Source organism: Psammomys obesus, unplaced genomic scaffold (assembly GCF_907164565.1).
Source record: "Psammomys obesus unplaced genomic scaffold, mPsaObe1.curated_primary_1811, whole genome shotgun sequence".
NCBI classification, from domain to species: Eukaryota; Metazoa; Chordata; class Mammalia; order Rodentia; family Muridae; genus Psammomys; species Psammomys obesus.
Genome location: NW_026585644.1, coordinates 25,832,757 through 25,839,340, shown reverse-complemented (window position 1 = coordinate 25,839,340; position 6,584 = coordinate 25,832,757). Strand labels below are relative to the sequence as shown.

Sequence of the window (6,584 nt, the reverse complement as noted above, 5' to 3'; positions counted from 1 at the left end):
CACTCTCACACTGACACACACTCACATGCTCACACTCACACACACATGCACACACAGTCATTTTCTCTCTGACACACACTCCTTCACACTGACACACACAGACACACACTCACATCCACCCACTCACTTTCTATCTAACACATACACTTTCTCTCACACTGACACACACAATCACACATAATCACAAACATACTCATACACATTCACTTTCTCTCACACACATACACACATAATCACACACTCATACGTACTCTCTCACACACATGCACACATACACTTTCACAATGCTCACTTTCTCTCTGACACATGCACACACTCTCACACACATACACACATACATATACACTCACATATTCTTTCTTTCACACACTCACACACATTCACTTTCATACACACACACACACACACACACACACACACACTTGAAGTGAATGCCAGTCCCCATTCCCTTTAGCACCTGGCTGCTGGGAAAGGCTTTGTTCCTGGGAGGTCACAGTGCTCAGTGTGTGGGAATCCATGTTGGAGATGCCGGTGGCGTAGCCTTAGGCTGTGACCTGAGGTCCTGCTACCCCTTCTGGAATGCTTGGTGGATGACATGACTGACTAAAGCTTGCTTCTTTGTTGACCCTTCAGAGAGCCTTGAGTCCACCTCTGTGTGCATTTCCGTACTGCCATCGGTACAGATAAAACCCCTTCAACCTTGGTTCTCTGAGAATAAAGGAATGGATCGCTCATGATGCAAACACAGCTCAGAGTGGGCTGGAAATAACGTTCACCTCCTTTTTCTCTGGGACTCCAAGGGAGGTGACAAGACAAGACTTATTATTTCACCTATAAATATGGAAACAGATCCAGAGAGACAAAGAATTGGCACATGTAGCCCAACTGAGATTGAATTGCACATCTGTTGGTCTCTAAATGCCAAGGCTATTTTAACTAATCCTGTATTACTTGTGTACTTTAGACAACCCAAATGACTCCCAAGGACAATAATCTTGAAAGCGAAACTTCAAATATATATCATAGGGCTTTTTGCAGCACTCTGCTGCTATGATCTTCATGGTTATGGGATTGGCCTGACTGGGGAGACAGATGGATGAAGAAATGAAAGACATGCATACGGAAAAGCTGGAATCAGGGGGGCCACATGCTCTGATGGAGATGAAGCAGGAGCAGCTTTGCGCATATAATAAACCCTGAGCATTTATTATATATACATGCTATTAGATACAGCTGAAGGAGGAGGCAAGTTAGCTCATCTTAGTGTGGGTCTCTGTAGGGGAGCAGTGTCAGGCTGCAGTCATCCGGAAAGAGGAAGCTGTGGTTGATATTTCCGGCACACATTGTCAATATCTGTATTCAGACCAGTGTAAGGCCTTGCCATTCACATGGGTGTGAGGGAGTAGGGTCCTTTACATGGCTGCTCATGCCAGCAACACATATTCACTCAGAACTTCACCTGCTCCCACACTCTGCTAGGGTGTGTTCCTTGGTTTTGATATGATGGCAGCAAAGCAAGCTAGGGACAGCCTTATTCCAACCAGGAAGAAGACCCCAGGAAATGGATGCTTGCTCATCTCCAGAGTCTGATTATTTTGAAAATTGCAGTGTCTTCCCTGGAAATGGATTAAAATGGCAAACCATCTTCATTCTGTGATCTTGGTTTGGCAGTTCAAATGATTGTTGGAAAGTAGAAATTCCTATGGGCAGAAAATCAGGTACATGTTTCTTGTTGACAAAATACGGTTCTTTTCAGCCTAGCTGCAGCAGTGCTGGGAGCAGGGAGGAGAACATAGCATCTGCTACAACTTCTGTGACCAGAGACACAGAAATTCCTAGCCATGTAGGGAGCCAGGCAGGCCTCACAGGGTGGCCTTTCATCATTTGCAGAAGGCTCAGACTTTACTTTTGTCAATGGCTAAGGAACCTGGACTATACTGATGTTTTCAGGCCACCAAAATGCAGTACCAAATACTGGATGGACTAATCAAGAAAGATATGCTGGCTGTATGGTTCTGGAGGCTACAAATCCCCCACAAGGCATTGACAGGGTTGATTTCTTCTGAGGTCTCTCTCTGTGACGTCTATATAGTCTTTTCATGGTCTTCTCTCCATATGCTCTGTGTCTAGATTCTCTTTTTCTATAAAGACACCAGTCATAGTAGGTGGGGTTCTGTCCACTCTATTTAACTTGTTTTAAGTTATTGAGCTCTTTAAAGATCCTACACCCGAATACAGCCACATTCATATGTACTAGGGAATAAGATTGTCAGTGTTTCAATTTATAGGGGACACAGTGCAGGTGATAAGAGGTTTTGAGTTTGAAAAAAAAATCCATCACCTAATAAATATTTTGTTTCAAAAGGTTAAGAGCAAAATGTTTCACCTGTCACTGCATTAGTTACCCATCTTCTGTTGATAGCCCACGTTGAAATCAGCACCTCTTCTATCCACTCTTGTCCCCTCACCAAGCATGAGTGGCAATCCTTCTGGAACCATGTTATCTGTGCCTTCTGTATCAGCTCAGGTGATCGTGCTGGGTAAGGAGGCCTGTCCTGAAGTTGGCTGGGGAATTCTGCTCCACCAGCCTTTCCAAGAAGGAACTACATAGCCAGCAGCAAACACTTCCCAAAGCTTCTCTGTGGCAGGTTCCTGCTCACCACTGTGTTTACAGCGACTGAAATGTCGTGACTGTGGTCTGCATTTCTAAAGAATGAAACCTGTGTCAAACAGGGAGGTGCCATGTCTAGATCTGTGCCACAGAGCTCACTTCAGCAGATGAAAGGGGGTGTGTTTCAGATACAGGGCACCCCACACGTATGCATGCATGCATGCAAAAAATAGTGAGATGCCCTCATGTACTCTATTCACATACCTCCCCATGGAGATGGCCAGAGCCGAGGCCAGCTAACTTCTCTTAACTCAGAAAGGGACTCCCTTCCCTTTCTGAGGTGTGAGTCTGTCTTCCTCTGAGATTTGTCCCACACTGTATTCTGTCCACAATACTTTCGGACTCCCGTGGAGAGGCCCTACCTAGAGCTGCAGGGTACTTAATGTTTGTTTATTTATGTATATGTGCGTATAGTGTATATAGTATGAATGTGGTCGTGTGTATGTGCATACATATGAGTGTGTGTGCTGTGTAGGCCTGAGGTCAACATCAGGTATCTTCTTCAATTTCAATTACTCTTCCTCTTATTGTCTGAGGCGTTGTTTCTCACGGAACCCAAATCTTGCAGATTTGGCTATGCTGGCTGGCCAAGGAGCTCCGGGAGTTCACCTCTCCCCACTTCCCACAGCACTGAGCATCCCTGATCTTTAGCATCTATCTTGCCTTCGCCTTTCATGACGCTGGGAAATGTGACTCATTTTCTAAACCTCTTGCTTTCACATGGTTAAATGCTTACTTAATGAGGATGTTCCTTCACATTTGGGACTCAGACAGGCTTTTGTTGTGAGGGCGAGGAGGAGGTTCATGGCTCCTGGCCTAGTAGATGAGTGTTTCTTGTCTCAATCTTCAACATAGTTCAAGAGCAACTGGGGTGATTCTGGAATGGTGATTCTGAGGTACCAATAGAGGCTGCACAGAGATGAGAAGCTGCTGTGGGCTTTGTCCTGCCAGAGGCTGCAGGAAGCTTTGTTTTACCAGAAGCTGTAGTAGCTTTTGCTGGTCAGTGGGTTCTGGGACAGCCCTACTCCTGACCACACAGAGAACTATTGGGAAGCCCCAGTTTTCATGATACTGAGTCTAGCCTTGGTGAACACTGGCACTCTTCTGAAGTACTTAAAAGAAGTCATTTCTCATCAACTGCCTCCTGGGCCTCTTACATAACGCTAGCTCTCCCCTTCTCACCTATCAGAGCTGCCTTCCTCTTTTTCTATGTGCACGGCACATTTCTTCTGTGCTTCTCCCTTGATCTCTGTCCTTGGGTGACTCTGAGAGGACTTTGTCTGCTCTCTGCCTGTTTGACACAAGAGCAGAGGCCATATTCAAGGCTCACTGTTCAGGGGCTGAGATTAGAGGCTACCTAGAGCATCCACCAAGCTCAGAAAGTCTTGCCTCATTTTCCTGAAGCAAAGCCACTGGGTATGATTTGGGGTGAAGGTGGGGGTGCGAGTGAGAATGGCGGTGGCAGGTGATCCTGGTCCACGCGCTTCTGTGTGTCATAAAACACAGAGGCGTGTGCAATGCTTCCACAGCTGAGCTTGAGGCGGAGGCTTTTTCAGTCATATGAATGACACAGAGAAATTTCCTGCTTCTTCAAGGAAAAAAGACCCTTGATTTTAGACAAGTATCGAGGAATGTGACACCCTGCACTCTCTCAGTCACGACCTTCAGTGATATGAAGGTGACTCTGACACAGCCCATTTGTCTCTGCTTTCCTTGATGCCGACAGTGGAAAGTCTGCAAGCACAGGCTAACTCCAGATGAGGAAATGGCAGAATATGAGTATGAGAGTAGAAGGGAGTCACCGGACGACCTAGGAAGCACATCTGTTCTACTTCTGCTCAGAAGTGATTTATACCAACTAAATAATGGGTGCATATCCTGAAATTTCTACACAACATGCTAATGACTAGTTACTTAGAAAATTTTAGGGATGCCATTGTGATCTTAAATTGGTGTGTGATCTTAAATTTGTAATATATATATATATATATATATATATATATATATATATATATATCACACTATGTACACACACACACGCACACATATATGTATATGTGAGTAAGACAAATACCAAGAGTCATCTGGGAAGAGGGAGTCCCAGTGGAGAGATGTGCAGATCGGGTTGGCCTGTGGCCCTGTTTGTGGGGAACGGTCTTGATTGTTGATTGACACAGAATGGCTCAGCTCATGGTGGGTGGTACCACTCCTGGCCAGTAGTCCTAGGCTCTATAAGAAAGCTGGCTGAACATGAGCCAGAGGGAGCAAGCCTGTAGGCTGTGTTCCTCCATAGCTTCAACTTCAGCTTCGGTCCTGCTTTCCTCAGTGCTACACTGTGACTTGGAAGTGCGGCCAAATAAACCCTTTAGTCAGACTGTTTATCCCAGCAGCAATAGTGCGTGTGAATGTGTGTGTGTGAGTGAGTGAGTGAGTGAGTGTGTGTGTGTGTGCACCATAGCACATGTGTGGAGGAGAGGACAGCTTGTATGACTGGGTTCCCTTTCCAACATTTCGTCATGTGGTTTCTGGGGATGAAACTTGAGGTAGCTGAGCTGAGTGGCAAATGCCTTCCCTAGCTGAGCCAATCATATAACAGGTCATACATGCACTGCACAGCACACCTTCCTTTCTACATGCACTTGATAATACGATATTTTATGTGCTCCCCCAGTTCTTACATGCGCTCAATTGATCAGCTATCATTTGGAGTGCCTGGCAATCAGCAGTCCGTGAAATATTTGTTTATTAATAGTTTGCTAGCTGGTCCGCTTTTAATTCAACAAGCAACCACAAGCCCACCATCCTAAAACATAGCTGAGATTTCAGCACGTCCTGTACTCACCACACAGCCATGTCCCCGTCTCCTCCCTTGCTGCTCCCCTCTTTTCATTCCTTACTCCTCAACTTTTCTTCTTCTGTCACCCCATTGCACGCACTTACAGTTCTACAAAGCTCGTCTTAATTTTATTTCTATCTAATTTAGAATCCCCGAGATTCTGGACTTGTGTTTTAGCATTTCTGGAGTTTAACTATCTCGACGGCTGTACATTTCATTGTGGAAATATGTCAGAGTTCTTCCATGTTCCCATGGACGGGCGTTTGGGTGGCTTCCCGGTGCAGCTCTGAGCATGCTCTGTCTTCCATATGCCCCTCCTTGAGCACTCAGAAGAGGGAGGTGCTGAGGCTATGGTAAGCGTTCAGCCCAGAGCTTAAGACCCTCAAAGCGTGACACAAACCTCCCATGCATGGATGCGCCGCACCTGGATAGTTCGCAGAGCCCACACTGACATTTGTTATAATAAAATAATAAAAAGAGACATTTTCTACTTGGTATTTCAGTCAGAAAAGGTTAAAACAAAAAAAAATTGCATCTCTTCCGCCAGTGTAACATTATGTAAGTGTCCACAAGACGGAATGCCCTAGATTATGCCAGAACCACTGTAATGCACAAACTCAGGCCAACCAGAACAATGCCACTGCAGCAGAAATTATACTTTAATGATAGCCCATGTCCAGAGAAAGAGTAGCTCCTAAGCAGTACAAAATACTGAGTTCATGTGGCAGCCAGTGTCGATTCCATGTATGTAACTCGATGTGCTTTTAAATGAGCTGTGTTGGGACCCTAAGTCCTTACCTGTAGACAGGGGAACCTTTCCTGGTGAAAATCACTCACAGGTACTTTCCCTTTAACTGAGAAAAAAGTATGTGTATTTCTACATATCTGTCTCTTCATGTGTGATCAGCAGACACCGTCTCTGAGATTTGTATGGCTCTTTCATCAGGCATTCTCCTCACCGTCTAAAACCATATTTAGTATTTCAGCACTATTTTTTCTTATTCAGAACTTGCTTCGCTTATCTCTAGAAACACACACACACACACACACACACACACACACACACACACACACACA

General features: G+C 45.2%; 1 protein-coding gene across 1 annotated transcript in view; it reads right to left on the bottom strand.

The window, feature by feature from the left end:
• Positions 1-6,584, bottom strand: part of Vsnl1 (visinin like 1) — a 107,506-nt gene that overhangs the window by 50,927 nt on the left and 49,995 nt on the right. The window lies entirely within an intron of this gene.